This window comes from Bos indicus x Bos taurus, chromosome 2 (genome assembly GCF_003369695.1).
Source record: "Bos indicus x Bos taurus breed Angus x Brahman F1 hybrid chromosome 2, Bos_hybrid_MaternalHap_v2.0, whole genome shotgun sequence".
Lineage (NCBI taxonomy): Eukaryota > Metazoa > Chordata > Mammalia > Artiodactyla > Bovidae > Bos > Bos indicus x Bos taurus.
The window spans coordinates 22,005,166-22,027,232 of record NC_040077.1 but is presented as its reverse complement, the minus strand read 5'-3'; the positions used below and the strand labels follow the sequence as shown (position 1 = coordinate 22,027,232).

The 22,067-nt window shown below is 42.7% G+C and overlaps 1 protein-coding gene across 2 annotated transcripts in view; it reads right to left on the bottom strand.

Moving 5' to 3' along the window:
* WIPF1 (WAS/WASL interacting protein family member 1) overlaps positions 1-22,067 on the bottom strand; it is a 129,085-nt gene that overhangs the window by 57,829 nt on the left and 49,189 nt on the right. The window contains exon 1 of one of the 2 annotated variants that reach the window (XM_027557239.1): positions 21,905-21,985. The exons of the other annotated variant lie outside the window; for it this stretch is intronic. The gene's annotated coding sequence lies outside the window, so the exon portion shown is untranslated. Of the gene's footprint in view, positions 1-21,904; positions 21,986-22,067 lie in introns of those variants that run through there. 2 annotated transcript variants of the gene reach the window in all.

The window sequence follows — 22,067 nt, the reverse complement described above, 5'->3', positions numbered from 1 at the left end:
ATGGTTGTATATTTTAAATCTCTAGTCCTATTTTCCTTAGCATAAGCATAAAAGAACTGAAAGGTTCAGAATTTACTTGTAAGATACTATAAAATATTACTATCCTCAAAAATAAAAGAAATGTATGAATTTATGGAAGAGGAATAATATTTATAAAGCATATTAGTAAAAACACTATATGTTTGCACATCAACATTTAAGAGCATTCAAAGGTCATTTATTTAAAAAAATTTAAAGTATAATAAAAGGAAACTTAAGAATGACTTTACTCAAACTTGCAGTTTCTAAAAATTTATCAGAACCAGAGAGCCTGGAAGGATCAAAGATTAAGTAGAAATCCACATTCAAGAAGGTTCCATGGAATTCTCAGAGAGAGCAGGCAAAGGGTCATCTGAGGACACTATTTTAGCCTAAACTTTGAGTATCATTCAAACAGGGAGCCAGTGCCTGATGTTAACAAAACACAGTTTTCTACTGGTAAGGTCAGATGACAGCCCATCCTGTCTGCCAAAATTCGTGGATGAGAAATCATTTCATGAAGTCATGCACAAACATGAAATACACTGTGAAGCTCTGCTGCCATCCCTCAATCATCGCTTGCTTGGCCAAGCTGATGGCCAGCAGGAATATCTCCCTCTGCAAAGCTGTTTCAAAGTAATAACTTGGAGGAAGTGGTGTGCTGATACCATGAAAAAAAAAAATCCCTCAAACACAAAGATAGTTCAAAAAGCATCTGTATATGCTCAGAGGAAACAAACAGCTCAGCTAATTTCAACTCAAAATAAACCCAAGAGACCAGTTTACCTTGGCCTTAGTCACACACACACACAAATGCAGGAAAACTGAGGGTCAGCAATTATCCAATAATTTCGTTCTGTGTCAAAGGGGATGAAAGGGGATGAAAGGGGGAAGATTACCCATCCTGGGGCAGGATGGAGTGAGAGAAGATACCCTACCCCCATGGCTTCCCACACAGATTCACATGTATGTAAGGGGACTGCACACTATTCTCTCCATGAGACCGGTGGGCCCTGGAGTCTGACCTCTCTTGCTGAAGCCAGTAGTAGATCAGAAGCTATTCTGCGCCTCTATCACCTGGTCTCCCCATCGCTGAAGCCTTGCCATGGGTCTTCCTTCCGCAACATTGTCCTTACAGAGCTAAGAAAGGAGCAGGATACCTAAAATCTTTTTTCTTTTGGTCAACCTTAGGCTGAAATATACCTACAGTCTTTTAAACTGACCAATATTGAATCTCCAGCTTTCAAGCATTTATAAATATTCTTCAAATTAAGTGAACAAATTAGCAACAAAGATCACATTATATTTGGTTTTGAAAACCATTTGGAATTTTCTGTAAAATCAGCTACTTTTCTGACAGAATAGGTGGTGACTACTACCAAAATCTTAAAATGATCCTTATTTTTAAATTTTTTTTTCAAATAACTTTCATTTGAGAAGATCATTAGATACGTCAGCAAAAATCTTTAAATTGTTTTTTTTTCAGTCCTGGTTCTGTATCACTGTTTTGATGTCTTTTCTTGCTGACAGGGTGAAGGAAGTTCCAAAAGCCCTTCAGATCTGATCATTTGAGGAAACTCTCACAGCTGAAGACATATTTATTTTATTTCATTTTCATTTTTCTGAGAGGAAGACAGAGGAGAGTGATTGACTTTTAATATCAGAAACATGTGTCACTGACCGTCAACTGTGTAATAAGGTTTTTAGTTTAAAATATTTAGTACCCAGATGACATGTGGGGACAATTAAAGTATATCAGAGGATGCTTCCCCCTTCCCCTTCATGATACTCAGGTTGGGAGCAGGAAGCAGAGATTTTGTCTCAGCTCAACAGCCCACCCAAGGGCAGCTCCCCCCTGCAGTTTTTGATGTCTGTCTTTCTAGGTGGAACACCAGTCGGCAATCCTCTGCAGCTCATAAAACCCAACATAACCTTTAGGGCTTCTCTGGAAAAAACACATTGAGTAACAAGGGATAGAATGCTTTCTGTTCAGTGTTTCCATTGCTATTCTCTGACCAGAAGAAATACCAAATCATAGGCATCTGGAGAAGAGAGATGGCCCAGAAAGAACAATGGTCTCACACAGCTTGCGAGCTCTGACCCCCTAAAAGCTGGCTTCCCGCTGTCTTGTTTCCTGTGGAGCCACAGGCATTACAGCAAAGAGCCCTTGCTGTCAGCCCTGACTCAGTGATTGACTTCTAGAGCGGTGGTAACTTGCAGGGAGTGCAATGCCGTTCTGATCACCTTGAAGATGCAGGAAGCGGCGAAAAGATGCGGGTCCATGGCAGTGACAGAGAAGGAAGTGTGGTCCATGAGGATGCGTACCATGTGATATAAGCTTCTCCCTAGGAACTTTCCTAATGCATCATTCAGCTTTAGAAAATAATCAGAACACCCATCACCATCTTCGTGTTTAGTTTATCCACCACACAGTGCTTTCTTGGCTGGTCCATGGCACGGAAAGAATTGGATAAGGTACCAGAAAGTTAGACAAGCTACACTGTGAACTGATGCAGAGGTGGAAAGGGCATGACTTAGAAAGGCATAGGTTCAAAAAAGGTCTCTGAGGTTTCATTTCCACAGTTCTTAGTCACGTAATTTCCTTTCTGGATCTTAACAGTGACTAACAGGCCTTAGAAAATGAATCGGTGTACTAGGTGGAAAAAAATGCCATAAGTCACTGGGTCTCTTCTACAGTATGAAGTTTTTCTTAACCCTTTCTTTATGAGTCCCCTTTTCAGAATAATTTAAAATTCCATAATTACAAGTGCTTTCTCTGTGCCTACATTCCCCTTCTGAGACCAAATGCTGCTAGACTCACCTTGTGAGTGTGTGCTCAGTCGCTCAGTCGTGTCCACCTCTTTGTGACCCCTTGGATTGTAGCCCTCCAGGCTCTTCCATCCATGGGACTCTCCAGGCAAGAATACTGGAGTGGCTTGCCATTTCCTCCTCCAGGGGCTCTTCCAGACACAGGGACCGGACCCACATCTCCTGTGTCTCCTGCATTGGCAGGCTGATTCTTTACCACTGAGCCACCAAGGAAGTCCAAGCCATGGCCAACTGGACAAGAACAGCTCCCAGGCCAGGAATGGCCAGTCTTCAGGATGGGGAGCATACTGAACTGGCTGGGCATGAAAAACTCTACTCAAATGGGGCAATCAGGTTCCTCCCAGCCTCAGAATGATGAAGTGGGGGATCAAGGAGAGGGAGGGACAATCAGTTGATGGAACCAGACAAGAGACAGAAAGGAACAGCTGAACCAGTTAAGCAGTGGACATGAAGAAAGAAGAGGTGACCAGTCTCCTAAACTGCATCCTAGCCTTCAGTAATTTTAATAGTATTAATACTAACAACACCAACAATAATAGTGAACATTCATTGCACCCTTACTGTGTGCTAAGGAGCATTACAAATATTGTACAAATATTGATTCATTTGTTTTCTCAATAATTCTATGAAGTAGATGATGACGGCAATGGGACACAGAGAAGTTAAGTAACTTGACCAAGGCTACATAGCTTTTAAGTGGTAGAGACACAGCCTGAACTCAAATGGCCTGGTCCCAGAGTCCATGCTTCCAATACATGCCTCCTTGTGGAGCTAGTCCTGAGTTCCCCCTTACTAACCTTCCTATAATAAACTCCCTTTATTAGTGAGGCCTGACAGAGGGTCTATTTCTTGCTCCCCTACTGTCTCACAATTAGTATTTTCCTTTGCACCACTCAACATAAATCTTAGTAACTTAAAGCACATATTTATTAAATCAAGAATCATTTAATGCTTACTATGTGCCAGGAAATGCTATGAGCGTTGCAAGCTATTCCAGCTTTCTCACGAACTCTTCCTTGGCGGAAAGGGACTTGGTCTGCACATTCCACCACATTACAATGTGTTTCCGATATCGATTTTCTTAGGTAACACTTCCATGACCTTATGCATGATATATACTATGATGTCCTATTTTTGTACATATTGTGTTTTCTTTTTGTATAATACTATGTTGTATCCTGAGCTCATTGATAAAATAATGTCTAAATAGCACATTTTAAAAAGCCATCAATACTTAAAAAACTAAAAATAGAGTTACCATATAATCCTACAATCCCCTTCCTGGGCATATAGCCAGATAAAACCATAATCCAAAAAGATACATGCACCGCCCCTCAATGTTTACTGCAGCACTATTTACAATAGCCAAGACATGGAAGCAACCTACATGTCCAGTGACAGATGAATGGAAAAGAGATGAGGTATATATACCATGAACTATTACTCAACCATAAACAAGAATGGAATAATACCATACGCAGCCACATGGATGGACCCAGAGATGATCATATTAAGTGAAGTAAGAGAAAAACAAATATCACATGATATCACTTATCAGTTCAGTTCAGTCTCTCAGTCATGTCCGACTCTGCGACCTCATGAACCGCAGCACGCCAGGCCTTCCTGTCCATCACCAACTGCTGGAGTCCACCCAAACCCACGTCCATCGAGTCGGTGATGCCATCCAATCATCCCATCCTCTGTCGTTCCCTTCTCCTCCTGCCCTCAATTTTTCCAAGCATCAGGGTCTTTTCAAGTGAGTCAGCTCTTCGCATCAGGTGGCCAAAGTATTGGAGTTTCAGCTTCGACCTCAGTCCTTTAAATGAACACCCAGGACTGATCTCCTTTAGGATGGACTGGTTAGATTTCTTTGCAGTCCAAGGGACTCTCAAGAGTCTTCTCCAACACCACAGTTCAAAAGCATCAATTCTTCAGCGCTCAGCTTTCTTTATAGTCCAACTCTCACATCCATATATAACCACTAGAAAAACCATAGCCTTGACTAGATGGACCTTTGTTGGCAAAGTAATGTCTCTGCTTTTCAATATGCTGTCTAGGTTGGTCATAACTTTCCTTCCAAGGAGTAAGCGTCTTTTAATTTCATGGCTGCAGTCACCATCTGCAGTGATTTTGGAGCCCCAGAAAATAAAATCAGCCACTGTTTCCACTGTTTCCCCATCTATTTCCCATGAAGTGATGGGACTGGATGCCATGATCTTAGTTTTCTGAATGTTGAGCTTTCAGCCAACTTTTTCACTCTCCTCTTTCACTTTCATCAAGAGACTCTTTAGTTCTTCTACACTTTCTGCCATAAGGGTGGTGTCATCTGCATATCTGAGGTTATTGATATTTCTCCCGGCAATCTTCATTCCAGCTTGTGCTTCTTCCAGCCCAGAGTTTCTCATGATGTACTCTGCATTTAAGTTAATTAAGCAGGGTGACAATATACAGCCTTGATGTACTCCTTTTCCTATTTGGAACCAGTCTGTTGTTCCATGTCCAGTTCTAACTGTTGCTTCCTGACCTACATATAGGTTTCTCAAGAGGCAGGTCAGGTGATCTGGTAGTCCCATATCTTTCAGAATTTTCCACAGTTTATTGTGATCCACACAAAGGCTTTGGCATAGTCAATAAAGCAGAAATAGATGTTTTTCTGAAACTCTCTTGCTTTTTTGATGATCCAGATATTGGATGTTGGCAATTTGATCTCTGGTTCCTCTGCCTTTTCTAAATCCAGCTTGAACATCTGGAAGTTCATGGTTCACATATTGCTGAAGCCTGGCTTGGAGATTTTGAGCATTACTTTACTAGCGTGTGAGATGAGTGCAATTGTGTGGTAGTTTGAGCAGTCTTTGGCATTGACTTTCTTTGGGATTGGAATAAAAACCGACCTTTTCCAGTCCTGTGGCCACTGCTGGGTTTTCCAAATTTGCTGGCATATTGAGTGCAGCACTTTCACAGCATCATCTTTTAGGATTTGAAATAGCTCAACTGGAATTCCATCATCTCCACTAGCTTTGTTCGTAGTGATGTTTCCTAAGGCCTGCTTGACTTCACATTCCAGGATGTCTGGCTCTAGCTGAGTGTGAGTGATCACACCATCATGATTATCTGGCTCATGAAGATCTTTTTTGTACAGTTCTTCTGTGTATTCTTGCCACCTCTTCTTAATATCTTCTGCTTCTGTTAGGTCCATACCATTTCTGTCCTTTATTGAGCCCATCTTTGCATGAAATGTTCCCTTGGTATCTCTAACTTTCTTGAAGAGATCTCTAGTCTTTCCTTATATGTGGATATAAATGAACTTATTTACAAAATAGAAATAGACTCACAGACATAGAAAAACTTACGGTTACCAAAGGGGATGGGGGTGGGTAGGGGGCACAGGAAAGATAAGCTAGAAATCTGGAATTAACATATACACACTACTATATTAAAATAGATAATCAACAAGGACCTCCTCTACAGCACAGGGAACTATACTCAATATCTTATAATAATCTATAATGGAAAATAATCTGTAAAAGGTTATATATATGTACACATATACATATGTATAACTGAGTCACTTTGATATACACTTAAAACTAAAATAATATCGTAAATTAGCTACAATAAAAAATAAATCACCCAAACAAAAACAGATGTGGTAAAGATGGCTCCCCGCCCTTCCCCAGGGTTTCAAACGTCCTTCCTAAGTTTCAGAGGTCTTCCTTCCTCGGATTCCGGGTCAGAGTGAGGCCATGGGGAGGGCAACAAGTTAAGCTCTTGCTGGCTGGGAATGGCTTGGAAAGAGTATGTGCCTGGAGCTGCCACGTTCCCCGCGGACACTGCAGAGCTGCAGCGGTTCTGGCAGGGCCACTCAGGAGTGTGAACCATGGCCTTTTCTCTGACCTACCAAAGCCCAAGGGCAGCTACTTGTTCACTGCAGGGAACCCCATCACCACTAAATGATGCTCATATATGTCTGTAGCACTCGCAGGACGGGAGCTCCCAGACACTGGGGTGTCACGTTGTCTCACCTCTACACCCCAACAGCACCCTGCTCTTCCTACTGAGTAGAAGTATACTCTGCTAACCCTTTGGATTATTTCTTTTTGGTCCCTCTCTGTTTCTCTCTGTACATATAAATATAAACGTGTGTGTGTGTGTGTGTGTGTGTATGAAATGTGCATGTGTATAAATCCTAATTAAAATTAAGATTATAATGTATCCAACTCTTGAATCCAGTTTTTCGTTATTCTTTCGTGCCACTAAATATTCTTGGAAAACATGATTTTTAACAACTGCATGATATCCTATGCCAAAATTTATTTAATATTCTTCTGTTGCTGGCCATATAGTCATCTCTTATTTTGCTTTTATAAATGTGCCAATATCAGTATCATGACATGCAAATTCTTGTGCTCAGCTAGGATTATGTCATAGAATAAATTTCAGAAACAGAAATACTGGATCAAATAGTCTGAACAATTTAAACTCTCTTGAAACACAGTGCGAAGGGCTTACACTTCCTCTGGCGTCCTAAAGGAATGCCCTATTCACCATACTCTTTCCAACACTGAATATTACAGTTTTAGAAGAGCTTTATCTTAATCTGCTCTCTTCAATGGGCTAGAACAGAGTATATATTGAAACTCTATACTCCCAAGTAAATGTCAGATGGGTCACTTACAAACAAGAGTAAAACAAGCCTATGATCAGCAGCCCCATCTTCAAGCCCTTGGAACCTTAAAATGCTTTAGAATTTTAGAAAAGGAAATTACTTTAGAGGTCACACAGTAAACTGTTTCAGTTTACAAATAAGGTAACCAAATCTCCCAGAGGTTGTGGACCTGGGAAATGCATTCAAGTTAGAACTAGAATCTAATTGTTTTGCCTTGTGAGTCATCTTTTTAGAATAGGTTGAAACAATTTAACAGAAGCAAAAGCCATTGTTACCAGAGTGAAAGTATAAAGGAAAAGAAGCATACAATATTTTTCAAGAAGGAAATCATTACTGTTCTAGATTCTATTTTATCTTCATCAAGTCAGAATAACTTGTTTTATAGACAAAAGCAAAAGTTCACGTCTAAGTACTACTTTGATCTTAAGATCTTTGTTTAAATCTCCAACAGATTTTTTTGCCCCACAAGCATGAAAACATCCAGCATTGATCTATTATTTTTTCATCTAGCCAACATTTACTAAGAAGATACTCTGGCCAGGGACTGTACTGGTGCTGGGGTAGCAGGGGGAAGTAGAGCAAGGTAGGAAGAGAGGGGTTTGTTCTTGGGGGATGGGAGGCAGGAAGATAACGTGAGCAGATGATCATAATGCATGTGACTGGGTGGTGACAGGGTACAAAGGTGCGGCAAGGGTGGCAGAGCAGTGGGTATGGAAGGCTTTGCAGAGGAGCTGGCCATGAGCTGTGCTTGAAGGCAGTCTGCTAAGCAGAGGAGGCCATGAGAGAGCAGGGCTGCTCCTTAGACGCAGCTGGCTGGGAAGGTACTCTAGCGTCAGATAGTGTTCAGGAATTTGGACTCCCAAACTGGAGGTGTTGGGGCCCCAAGGAAGATGTTTAAGCAGTGGTGCCACAGTCACATCCGTGCTTTATCAGCTCACTCTGACAGCAGTGAGGTGAAAGGCCAGAGTCTTTAAAGGCAGGAGACTCACCTGCACTGGTTCAGCCTTCAGGCTCTGAAGGTGTAAATCAGGGAAGAGGCAGAGGAAATATAAAAGGGGAGATGGATTCAAGAAATACAGCATGTTATTTGAGAAATACCAAGACATAGAGATTTATTAGACAGGGGGTGCCATTTATGAGATGGGGAAGGCAGGAGGAGGTCCAGGTTTTAGAGGAAGGGCACTGAGCTTGAAATCTGCCAAGATATCCAGTATATCCAGAAAGCAAATGGAAGCACAGTCTGGAGATCAGGGAGGGATAAGCAGAATCACAACAGGTTAGCACAATCAGTACAGGGCTAACCACCCCACCCACCCCCTGCCTCCGCCATCCCCAACACCCCCTCCACACACTTGGGTACTTTCTCTCATCTGCAGGCAGGGAGAACAGCTGCCCATTAGAAATACGCCAGCCACATATGCAATTTACAGTTCTCTACTGATAGATGAAATTAACTTTAAGAATATGTTTTATTTAATCCCATATATCTAAAATACCATTTCAATGTGAATCAATGTAAAGATTACTAACGAGATATGTTACAGCCTGCCATACTAAGTCTTCAAATCCTGTGTATACTTTACAGCCCACTCCAATTCTAATCAGCCACATTTCACGTGGTCACCGCATGGGACTATGCAGGACTAGATGGTGGACCACAAAGGTGATTCAGGCACCAACATTTTTCTAGGCCTTGAAATTAAGTTACACAGAGCTTGATCTCACAGATGAGAGGACGATGAGGAACCTGTTGGGCCTCCCAAGTCACTCCCCACCCCATCTCCCCCTGCGGGGCAGCAGCAAAGGGGCAGTGTGACATGTGACTGGAAGTTTGGGAGGGGTACAGACTACCCCTCTGCTAGGTTATCAAGTACCCTGGAAGCAATCTGATTGAACTTAGACCCACCCCCCCCACCGCCTCTTCCTGAACTTGAACTGTTATCTCTTTATCTGTTTATGTGTCTGGTCTCCCAGTAAGTTTCCCAGGGCAGTGGTTCCCAAATGTCAAACATTCGCAAACCAACTTCATAATTCTGGGATGACTGCATACCACCCAAACTAGATCATTCACTTAATATTTCTGTTTAAGTCAACTAACCTTAAAAAAATACAAAGCCATAATTTAGCGTCATCCTAAGTAACTAGATCCATGAAACCATTCATTTCAGGTGTCGTTACGTATTTTTTCTAGCATACATAACTAGGGGAGAATCTCCTTCCAAGCTCATTCACATGTTGGCAGGACTCAGTTCCTCGCCAGCTATTGGTCAAAGGTCTCCCTTGGTTCTGGGCTGTGTGGTTCTCTCTACGGGACAGTTCGGAACACAGTAGTGGACCTTCCTCACAGTGAGCAAGAGAGTGTGAGAAAGCCCCCAAGATGGAAATCATAAAATTAAATCTCAGAAGAGACATGCCATCCTCTCTGCTTCATCTTGTTCACCATAAATGAGTCACTAAACTAGCTCACACGAAGGAGAGGGATGTAAATAAGGGTGTGAATTGCAGGAGGTGGGGAGCCTTGGGGACCATCTTAGAAGCTGCCTACCATTCAGTGATGTAAAATGTCGATGACTTCTATTGGGGATGCGGTCACAAATGCTGCTACAACTCCTGAAGTTTGTGGGCTACCTTCATACTTGAGGGAAATGCAAAGTTTTTAGTTAGAGGCTAGCGGAAATAAAGATGTATTATGGCCACTGATTTCAGGTTAATCGCACCTCCCCTCCCCCCCACCATGTTAAAGGACTCAGCACACCCCAAACCACCTAAAAATCAGTCTGACGCTTTGTGGATGGGCACAATGACTCCTCACACACCCCTGGAACCACCATGTGTGGGCATCTGCTGTGTTTGTGAAAGAATCCTTTTTTTTTTTCCCTTAACCATGTGGTACTGTTAGTCCAACTCAGAAATAAATCTGCTTTGAAAACTGTTCCCACAGCTGCAAAAAGCAAGTGTTTGGCACTAATAAATCAAGATTAGTAGAGCTTGGCTTATAATGAAACTTTCACCTCCTCTGGGCAGGTGGTCAGCAACTGTTCTAGTGGGGCAAACAAGCCATGTTTCACAGAGATAATCATTTTTTTTCGTGACAGGTAGGAGAGGAGTAGAAACCAAGTAAGTAAAGGAGAGATGTTGTATTCCTAAAAAAAGTCCAGTCTTCTGAAACTGGGGTCCCATGAAGACACTAGACAAAATTATGTTTCTAGGGATCCTGCGTGACCTCTACTTATAACCCTCCCAATGACAACCACTGCAGATGCTTTCCTTCTAGGTGATAAAAAAAATAGCCTGGGATGCTAACCACAGGCCCAGAGCAGAGAACCAGTGATTTGGGGAACAATTATAGTTTAAATTTTGCCCTCCTGGGCCCCCATCAAAATCATCAGACTTCCATGATGGTCCAGTGGTTAAGAATCTGCCTGCCAATGAAGGGGACATGGGATCGATTCCTGGTCTGGGAATATTCCACACGTCAAGGGGCAACTCAGCCTGTGTGCCACGACCACTGAAGCCCATGCTCTAGAGCTTATGCTCTGCAACAAGAGAAGCCACTGCAGTGAGAAACCCACACACCTCAACTAGAGAGAGCCTGTGTGCAGCAATGAAGACCCAACACAGCCAAAAATAGATAGATAATTTTTAAACATTTGTCATCACCAGCTCAGTGTTCTGTTTTATTAGGGATGAGACAGGAGTTACAGTCAAAATATCTAACAGCCCATAAGACACAGGCACTAACCAATCCAAACAATGCTGGATGCTGGAGCAGGGTCCTGGGGTACCCCATGCTGTGCCAGGCACTAATCCTTGATTGCTGAATTATGAGAGAGGTCTTGGGGTGCTGGGCGTGCACTGGGGTGACTACAGTTGGTAATGAGTCACCAACAGGTTTTGAAACATCTTAGTATTTTAGTAACCAGCACAGCTGCACCAGGGCAAACAGTCTAACTATCATCTGCTGAGGTGGGGGCTGTTCTTCCCCAGGGTCCCCATGGAAGGTTCCAGTGTGGGAACTGACCCTGTTGCCCTTCAGCCCTCCGTCTGGCTTGCACTGGAGGGACACAGTCCAGCCCTTCTAAGCCTGGAGCTGAGGTCAATGCCTCCAGTTCCTGGACCACTTCCAAGGCTCTCAGAAGCCCCTGTCAGGCCTCCTCAGGGCTGGCTGGCTTCAGACTCCCAGCTCCCAGGCGCCTTCCAGGAGCAGCGTGGACAGCTGCTGTCAGCTGGCACCAGGGGGCTTCTACACAAGACAGGGTGGGGCGTTTTCCTGTAGGGCTGATGGAGGGGCATGCTCTTAGCCCACAGCCATCACACCACTCAGGCAGTCCCACCACTGTATGGGGGAAAGATGAAAACAAGAGACTTTTTCTCACGTATCTTCTCATTTCAAGGACTGCTTTAGCAACTACCTGAAATTTTTGAGAGGAGCCCCATGTTTTCGTTCATGATAAGGAGGTCATTCTATGGTACCACTCGGTCTACACTGTTTTACTGAAATGCTCTGGTTGGTTTATTTTGCTAATGCTTCTCGGAAGCAGAGGAGGGGAGGCTTTGGATACTGGTAGCCCTGGGTCTGAATTCTGGCTCCAAGGACTGTAGCCCTGTCCCTTCCCTTCTGAGGCAATGTGTTAGACTGGGTAAAAGTTCATTCATGTTTTTTTGTAACATTGTACAGAAAAGACCGGAATGAACATTTTGGTCATCTCAATAAATATCTCTGTAAATGAGGCTCACACAACACCTGGCTGAGGGTCTAATGAGACAAAGGCAGAACTGATAGATGCTCTTACGGACTGAGCACAAGACTGAGCATAAAAACATTTCATCTCTGTTTCAGGCAGGAACTGCTAGGGTTATTCCAGTGTACCAATTTAGGTCTCTTAAAAATACACCCTTTATGTTCACTCAAGCTGACTAAAAAGCAAACAAAGAATGAATGTAGAGGTCAAAATGTTTGTTTTGTACAAACTTCGATCAAACCCATGAGAACTCAGAATTCTCCCCACTGAATGAAGTTAACATACTTCCTTTTTTCCAGGAAAACAGCTAACATACTTTCATTCATTCATATTTGTGTAACTAGCTAACATTTTCTTAAATTGCAATAAATGCAACATCAATTATCAAGATAATAGTAATAGATACATAAACAGTAAATGATGCAAAGAACCTTACAAGATTTCCAATTGTCTTGACATAAACACAAAGAAACACTTGATTTGTTTAAATACTGAGCATCTGAACAAAAATAAACTTTGCTTTTGCCTACTTTGCTAAAAATTTCTTTTCTTAAAATAAGAATGATGGGGACTTCCCTGGCGGTTCAGGGATGAAGACTCTGCATTTCTACTGCAGGGGGTGCAAGTCTGATCTCTGGCGAACTAAGATACTGCATGTGGTGTGGCCAGGAGAAAAAAAAAAAAAAGATTTATGGATCCCTGAGGCTTAAGCAGTAAAAGGCAAGGCCTAAAACAAAAATCCTGATCCTTCCACTCTCATTTACTCAAGTAAACACTCTCTGATTTCAGTCCCAGAAATCAATCAATGAGTAAGTCCTTAAGCAGAGTCCTAGTTCCTATTTTTATAGGAGTTTTAGAAGTTGCAGATGTATTTAGAAGTAACATCCAACCATTAAGACCATTAAGGAAGATTAATTTCTTCTGGAATTCTGTTTCCTATGTGTAGACACATATCCAACTGCCTACTCAACATCTCCATGTGATGTCTGTTTAACAGACCTCCATGCTCAGCACAAACTAAGCTCCACAGACCTGCCCTCCACTCCACCCACCTTGCTCTACTTACAGGCTTCCTCATCTCAGTCTGATGGCACTTTGATTCCTCCTAGGCCTAGGGCAAAGTCCTTGGAGTCTTCCTTGATTCCTCTCCTACTTACCATCATTCAATCCAACAGTTAATTTCGTTCCACCTTCAAAACAACCAGGCTCTGCAGTATTCACAAGAGTCAAGACATGGAAGCAGCCTAAATGTCCATCAACAGATGAATGGACAAAGAAGATGTGGTCCATGTATAAATGGAATACTACTCAGCCACAAAAAGGAATGAAATAATGCCACTGGGAGCAACATTGATGGGACCAGGGATTATTATACTAAGTGAGGACAAATACCATATGATGTCACTTAAATGTAGAATCTAAAATACAACACAAATGAACATATCTACAAAGCATAGACTGTTTCTCTATGTCTGTGTCACAGACACAGAGAAAAGACTTGTGGCTGCCAACAGGAAAGTGGGGAGGGTTAGACTGGGAGTTTGGGACTAGCAGATGCAAACCATTACATATACTATGGAAAAACAGCAAGGCCCTATTGTACAGCACAGGAAACTCTATTCAATATCCTGCAATAAACCATAATGGAAAAGCACATAAATAATAATAAATATATATATATAACTGAATCACTGTGCTGTACACCAAAAACTAATACAACATTGTAAAACAACAATACTTTGACCAAGAAAAACAACAAACAAAAAACAGACCTTGATTAATCCTCACCACCCCTAGTGTTGCGCCCCTGGTCCACGGCACTGTCATCTCTCACCAGATATTGCAATGGCCTCTCTCTTCAACTCTTGCTGTCCTGTACTGTATTCTCAACATAGGAGCCAGAGGCATCCTTTAAAGAGCAAAGTCAGAGCATCAACTCTCCATGGCTCAAAGTCCTCCCCAAATTCCCCTCACTCTTGAGTGGAAGCTAGCGTCCTACATGGGCCTGGAAGGCCCTCCAGGACTCCTCCCTACTTCCCTCCTCCTCACTTGGTCCAGTCACACCAGCTCCTCCTCATTCCTTGAATACATCAGATCTGCTCTGCCTCAAGGCCCTAGGTAACTAACTGCAAGGCGAATTCTCTCACCTCTTCCAAATTCTCACTCCAATGCCACCTTCTCTGTGACAATTACCCTACCCACCCCACTTAAATCTGTACGCCCACCAATGCCTTCCCGCATGTCTTCCTTAGTCCTTGTTACTTTCTAACCTTGGAACAGACTATGTAACATCCTATTTTATTAGGTTTACTATTATTATCCACATCTCCCACCTAGAATATAAGATCTACACGGAAGGTGCTCAAAAAATATTTCTGAATTAAGGGAAAATGCCCTTCGAAAGGCAAAAAAAAAAACACCAAACCAAACCCCATAAATTATCAAGAGTCCAAAAAGGGCTTGTAATGTTCAATTGCAGGACCTGTATATTACATTTTATTTTCTTATATACTTATGGCAATTTAAAGAGGAGGGACAAAGAACTAGGACTGACACTGAGGAGAGTTTGCTGCTTGCCCAGGAAGACCCTGTGGAGGGGCATTCCCGGGGGGGTGGGGGCTGGATCACCACACTTCCAGCTCAGGGACTTCACCTAAAGGTCCCCAAATCTTCTTACCTAGAGGCCCCCAAATCTCCTTCTTATCGGGAACCAGAGGGCTCAGACTCAGAATGACTGACCCACCTTACAAATTCACGAGAGGCTCCCAGGCACACCAGGATTCACAAATGATGGCATTACTTTCCAGTGACCATAGCCACTGTCCAGAATATACTCGTCTGAGATAATGGTATCCAGGAAACTGATGTACTTTTTCTGAAGGGATCTTGGAATCAGGGCTAAGGTTGAGCAAGCCTCTTGGAGGCTACTTAATCTGGGCCATGGTGAGTCCTAATCTTCATCCATGCTACCCAAGGGACAACCCCCTCTTACTCCACAGTCCTGTCCACAATATTGAGGGTCTCTCTTTTTGGCCAACCCTGGGCAACTCTGGGGATTTTTCCTTTCTGGGCTGTCCTTTTCTTTGCTCCATGGGAGCCATCACTGCATACAAACTTTCTCCAGGTAGGATAGATTAGGTGTCTACTGTCAAGGTTACACCCATATTGCTGTGGCTCCTTCCAGGAACAGAGGTCATTTAGCTGGAGTTTTGTGAGCCCATAAACTCCTCAGTCTCTTGGCCTGCTCTTTTTTAGGCATGGGTCTGGCCTCTGTAGAGCCTAGAGGGGCACTGACATCAATGTCAAGTCCTTGGGAGTTCTCAACACTGCTGCCCATGCCAGAGTCAGCATGATCCACATCCCCACTGTCACTAACTAGCTCTGTCAACCAGGACAAACCTCCTAGCCATTCTGGGCCTCCGTTTCCAAATCTAAAAATGATAGGATTGAACCCATGACTTATGTGTGTGTGAGTCTCTCAGTCCTGTCTGACCCTTTGCGACCCCATGGACTGTAGGGCCCGCCAGGCTCCTCTGTTCATGGAACTCTCCAGGCAAGGATGCTGGAGTGGGTTGCCATTTCCTTCTCCAGGGGATCTTCCTGACCCAGGGATGGAACCCCGGTCTGCTGCATTGCAGGCAGATTCTTTACTGTCTGAGCCACTGACTGAACCCTTGAAGGTTCCTTCTATTTCTAAAAACCCAGAGTTCTGTTTTTTTATCTATCTCTTTAAGTTTTGAATAGTGACAACAGCATCCAAAATCCTCTTTCTGAAACTTTCCCCAAGGCCAGATGTTCCTGGCACTGAAGTAAGAGAAAAAAATAGTTTTTGAATAACCTAACATTTTTGTCTTTTGGAGCAAATTATCCTCTGGCCTTTTCAATTCCCCTTCCCCTATTGCTACTTCCTTATGAATCCTTAAAAGCAGTTTTTAAAAAGTAAACTGTCTATTCTACCCTTCCAGATTCACCACGATTTATCTTATAATAACATTATTTCCTCCCCAATTATTTTCCCTACATAAAACCTCTCAAACACTTTGATTCTGGCAACTGTGCTTATTCATCAGCCTTGATTTGCAGGGAAAAGCATTAAATGCTCCAAGGAAGTAGCACATAAAGCTTAGAGAAAGGGCTGGGGGAGGAAGTAAGCTGTCCATGCAGGTGAGTTCTTTCCTGAGCCTCAGTCTTCAGGAGGTGATGGGCATTTTAGGCGGGACTGAGAGTTAAGCACAGAAAGAAGAGGGGCATACAAAGGGAAGGAAAGAAAGAGTGAAGGCGCAAGTCTGCTTTGAAAGAGCTTTCAGGCGAAGCCCTGGTGGCAGCCCATCAAGAATGCTCAGTTGGTTAAATGACTTCTGGAACTGAGACTTTCCTAAGAAGCCACACCGCAGTGAGAGGGCGGAGCTGGCGCCTTCTGTGCAACTGTCTGCGTAGCAAGCTGCTGAGGTATTGGGCAGCCCCTCCACTGGTCCCACTCCCAGTTTCCAGGAGGCAGGATCATTCTACAGGTCTCTAAAGCCTTCAAGGAAGACCAGATCTTTTTGTAGCCAGCCTGGAAATCAAAAATGCTCCAAACCACCCCTTAAAAAGTCAGGTATTTATTGAAAGAATAGCAATTCACTAGCAGACCCTCCAAATGAATCTATAGGCATAATACATGAATAACTTCCTAGCTTGAAGTTAGCAGCATATTCTAAATAATTGTAGGTGCCAAGATATCATCGAATGACTTTTAATTGAGGAAGCATCTCCAGGAGATAGTGAAGGATAGGGAATCCTGGCATGCTGCCGTTCATGGGATCCCAAAGAGTCTGACACGACCTAGCAACGGAACAACAACATGTATGTATGGGTGTGTGCAAACATGTATCCTGATATTAAAAAAACAAAAGACTTTGTTTTTAAGTCACACTAGGATTACAAACCAATACAATGAGTGAACCTCAAATATGACATATTATTAAAACCCAGACACAAACAAAAGTAGGAAGCAAGCCTAACTCATACCAGAAAATATCAAAAACAGACACTCTGGTAAGTATCCAGCTAGTTAGTCTCAAAGCAGTAACTTCTAATTAGTATTGACAAATTACAATGGGGGTGGTGTATGAATACCTCCTGGTGAAACTGGCATGGGATATCATGTACACCAGGAAGAGCTGCTGCTGAAGTTTGCTCGTTCGTTGCATCATAACAGGGTTCCACCTCCAGGATTCCTCTCGTCCTAGTTTATTTATTTATTTATTGAGAAAAAGTTTTCTCTGTCTCTCAGTAACAAACAAATGCAAGCATTTTGGTCATTTTCCAACACCCTTTTGAGACGGGTGGAGAACAGCACCAATTTTCTAACTGATGAAGAACTGGAGGGAAACTGAAATGGCAGCGGCAAGAATCAGTCAGGTACACAGGCAGTCTGTTCCCTCATCTCGACGGTACTCCATTTAGAAGTCAGTGCCTCCAGCACAAGCAGTCCCCACAGGACTGTGTCCCTCTGCCCATCACATCTTCCCTACCAGCTCCTTCCTGAAAGTCTGAATCAAAACAAACAGCATGGCCACAACTCCAGAAGAGTCCTACTGCTCTTATTCCTTTTCCTGGGACAACAGCTCAATTCCTCTTTGGGTCCTTACTACCCAGAAGCAAAATACTTTTTTTTTTTTTTGAGGCATTCATGAAGAAAAATGACAATGGTTTTGTAATCTGAGGCATCTTTGAGTCTGTGCGTTTGGAGGGAGGGTGGTATAGGAAGACATAATTACTAGATGATTCTCAGAAAGTATTTTTATCCCAGCATGGAGTTCAGTTTTAGTCAACAGAATTGAGGATAAGGCTTTTTCCTGAAGTTTACATAGCTAAAAAAGTATAAAGTATGGAAAGAATAAAAACCACTACCCTAAGCTCTTCCCTTTCTTTCCCTTCCCTTCACTTTTGTCAGTTTTCAAAAACCAAACTGCTTATAAGCTGAAAATGACTGAAACTTTGTGTAGCACTCTGAAGAGTTAAGATAAAAATTATACTGTTGAAAAAAAAATATTATTGAAATTCATGCTCTTTCCCAAGGGTGGAGGTCACAGGAGGCAGCTGGTGCCAGTAGATGATATGAACATTAGAACCTGAACATGCAATACTTTAAAAAATCTATAGTTCTCTAAATATCCAGAATATATGAAGAACCTTAAAGTTCAACAACCAAATACCAAATAACCTCACTGAGAAACAAGCAAGGGACTTGAACTGGTATTTCTCCAAAGATGATATACAAATGCCAACAAGCATATAAAAGGATGCTCAATGTCACTAATTGTTAGAAAAATGCAAATCAAAACTGAGATATCATCTTACATCCTTTAGGATGGCTGTGATGGGAGGGGAAAAAAAGCAGAAATTAACAAGTATGAGCTAGGTTTTGGAGAAAATGAAACCCTGGGGCAGTGTTGGTGGGAATGTAAAAAGGTACAGCTGCTGTGGAAAACAGTACGGCAATGCCTCAAAAAATGAAAAATAGAAATACCATATGATTCACCAATACCACTTTGGAGTATATATACAAAAGAAATGAAACCAGTATCTCAGACAGGTATGCGTATACCCATGCTCACAGCAGCATTAGTGAAAATAGCCAAAGGCAGAAGTAAGCTAAATGTCACCCACAGATGAATGAATACAGAAAACGTGGTATATCTAACAGACTATACTATACAGCCTTACAAAGGAAGGAGATTTTGACACATGCTACCACATGGATGAATCCTGAAGACTTTATGCTAAGTGAAATACAGCAGTCATAAGAAGACAAATATTGTATCATTTGTATGAAGTATCTGGAGTAGTCAAACTCATAGAAACAGAAAGTAGAATGTGGGTGTCAGGGGCTGGGGGGAGGGGAAACGGAGAGTTGTTTCATGGCTACAGAGTATCCATTTTCAAAATGAAGAAGTTCTGAAGATGAGTTGTACAACAAGGTAAATACATTTAATGCTACTGAACTACACACTTAATAGTTAAAGATGGTAAATTTTATGTGTGTGTTACCACAGTTAAAAAACCAAATCTATGCTCCCAATATTTCCCAGTATGGCAATGATGATAACAATACCTCTCCCATGCCCAGAACTTTTCTCTGAGAAAGCCCAGAGAGATGGATGGCCTACAGACCTGCTGATGTCAACACAGCAAGACGGCCAAGGATGAACTCAACTGTAAAGGTTGCACTCGTCAGTTTTATTATTTTCTTCTTCTCTACTAGCATGAATATTTTGTATATCTCACCCTTTCACTCCTCTGAAGCCCAAGCCACTCCAATATCTGTAGATGCTGATTCTGAAGTGTTACCCTGTATTATCTGAGATTCTGGGGAAAAGAGGCCTGCCTATATGTCAGGGTGCAGGAGAAGAGGGATTGTGAAGTCAGCCCCTTCCTCTTCTTATTTAGAGAATTCAGTGACATGCCCATGTAGTCCCTCCCCATAAAATTCAGCATTTTTCAACTCCAGATAAAAGGTGATCATTTATGTTTCTACTTTTGACCTCCACATTGAACTGGCAGCACTTCCTGTCTAAGAATTACATGTGAAATTAACATTCCAGGTGTTATCCACCATCCAGCAGGATCTAGCACCTTCTGCGCCTCTGAGTCCTCCTTCTTTTTTTTTTTTTAGAACCACTTTCAGGTTTGGGGGTCAGAGACTTTGCACAGTAATGACACTTTATAAACCTTGTCTTGCATCTCAAACATAAAGGAACAAGGGGAATGTGGAAAGCTAGAGGAATGGATGGGCAGAGAACAGATGCCCCAAGGAGAAAGGGAAAGAGCTTTCAGAAGGATCCATCCCGAAAAAAGATGTCAAGTCCATCTGGAAAGCATTTAAAGAAATAAAAAACCCTTTTCTGCTATGAGCAGCAGATTAGCAGAATACAAAACTCTCTGAACAATAAACCTCTAGGACCAATTAAAAAATCAAAACAAAACTGAAAGAAGAGCTCCTTCTAGGCATGTCCAGCTACCACGAAGATGTAAGCCTCTTTCTGCTGTTCAGGGGTGCGCCTGGTGCCATATGCAAGAGACCTCTCCACCGCAGTTCCCTTCCATGTGGCTCCTCTAGGCATTTATTTGTGCAAAGGACTCCAATACCAAGAAAGTCCAATCTCCCCTCTAGCCCCTCCCGGTGACTGGAAACATGGGCTGCCTCCCTCAGAGCCAGTATAGGGTTTCCAGAAGCACCAGGGCTGAGATCTCTAACTTCCAATCCTCTCATAGTCTGTCAGTTTCCTCACCATCTTCTTGCACAACATAGTAGCAAAAAAATGAAAAAAATGTGGCAATCTGAGGATATCATCAACAATTTTCTCTTGCCTCATAGTTTTGGTTATTTTGCATTACTAGGATATAAACAACACGTGAGTCCGCTAACCCCTCACCCCACTGTTGTTCTTTCTTTCAGCACACTTTGTAGAACCCTCTGGGCTGGGATGGAGACAGGAAACAGGAAGCTCCCAAACCCGGGCTCTGCTCTGCTTTTCTCTCTCTACTTCTATTAACACATGAACACAGCTATGAAAGAAGATTAGTCTGTTTTCAAATGGTCCAGGAAAAAAACTCGTCCCTGGCTAACCTGTTCTAGTGCTTAGTAAGAGCCCAAGAAGGTAGTGACTTCCTTCCTGTCACTCAGATTTGAGACATTTTCCTTTTTTCTTCGGGTCTGAAAGTGGCAGGCCATTGTGTAAGAGCCTTTTATTGAAAGTTCCTTATTAAACTGCCCCTCATGAGATGAATCCTCTTGGGCCATTTAGCTGTATCTGGGCTCTAATTTCCAATGCTTCAACCATCTCTCGGGTTCTGCTCTAGACGCCTCAGATCTTCCTCTCTGGAGAACAGGGTGAAGACACAAAGCTCTGGTGGCAGGCAGACCTCATGGCTCCTGCACACCCAGAACATGACAGCTCCAAGCTGTGTTCTCAGACCCGGGGTGGGGGCAGGGCAGGCAGGGGCCTTCCTCATCCCCCATTCAAACTGCCCGCACCCCTTTACTTCCATTTTCAATAAAAGGAGGAAATTTTTAAAACAAATGTAGAAGACAAGTAGGAAGGAAGAGAGCATAAAAAATTTAAAAGGGAACTTAAGAATTTATAAAGATATGAGAAACAATTTTAACAGGAAATACAAGCCAAAAGATTCATTCCACCACACGAAAAAGTGCATAAAAGCAACAGACTTTTGCATAGTCTTATAGCCTGTTTGTCCACACAATACTGCCGCATTTTCTACTGCCCTTTGAACACCCTGAGACTGCCCGCAAACACAAGCTGATGTGTCCTGGTTTATGCTAACAGGTGACCTTGATGAGAGGCTTAGCTAAATTCCATGAAATAAGTAATTTAAGGACCATGTGAAGGTTTGTTTTTTAGGGCACAGAGGTTCTGAACAGGGAAGCAAGAGGTTCTGACAATTTCATTTTCATAATAAGGGCTTGATGCTTGTTCCTCTAACGGCGCGTGGCCACCAGCTACACCCCGGCTCTTACATTCAAAGCTGGAGCAATTTCTTCATGTCGCAAAAAAAGCGTTCAAGGCAGTTTAAGGAAAGAGAACCAGTTAGGTATTTTAGAGCGGCTAAAAAGATTTTTCGGCGGGGGGGAAGGAGCACTGACCTGCGTTGTTCTAATCCGCTGAAAACGGCCAAGTTCTCGAGCTCCCCTGCTGTCCTGAAGTCAGCTTCCTGTAAGTGTTGCATGTGACATTAGACTTCCTCACTGCACCTTCTCTGACTTGTTCAAGGAGCGGTCAGAGACATGTGATAAGATCGCCTCCCTG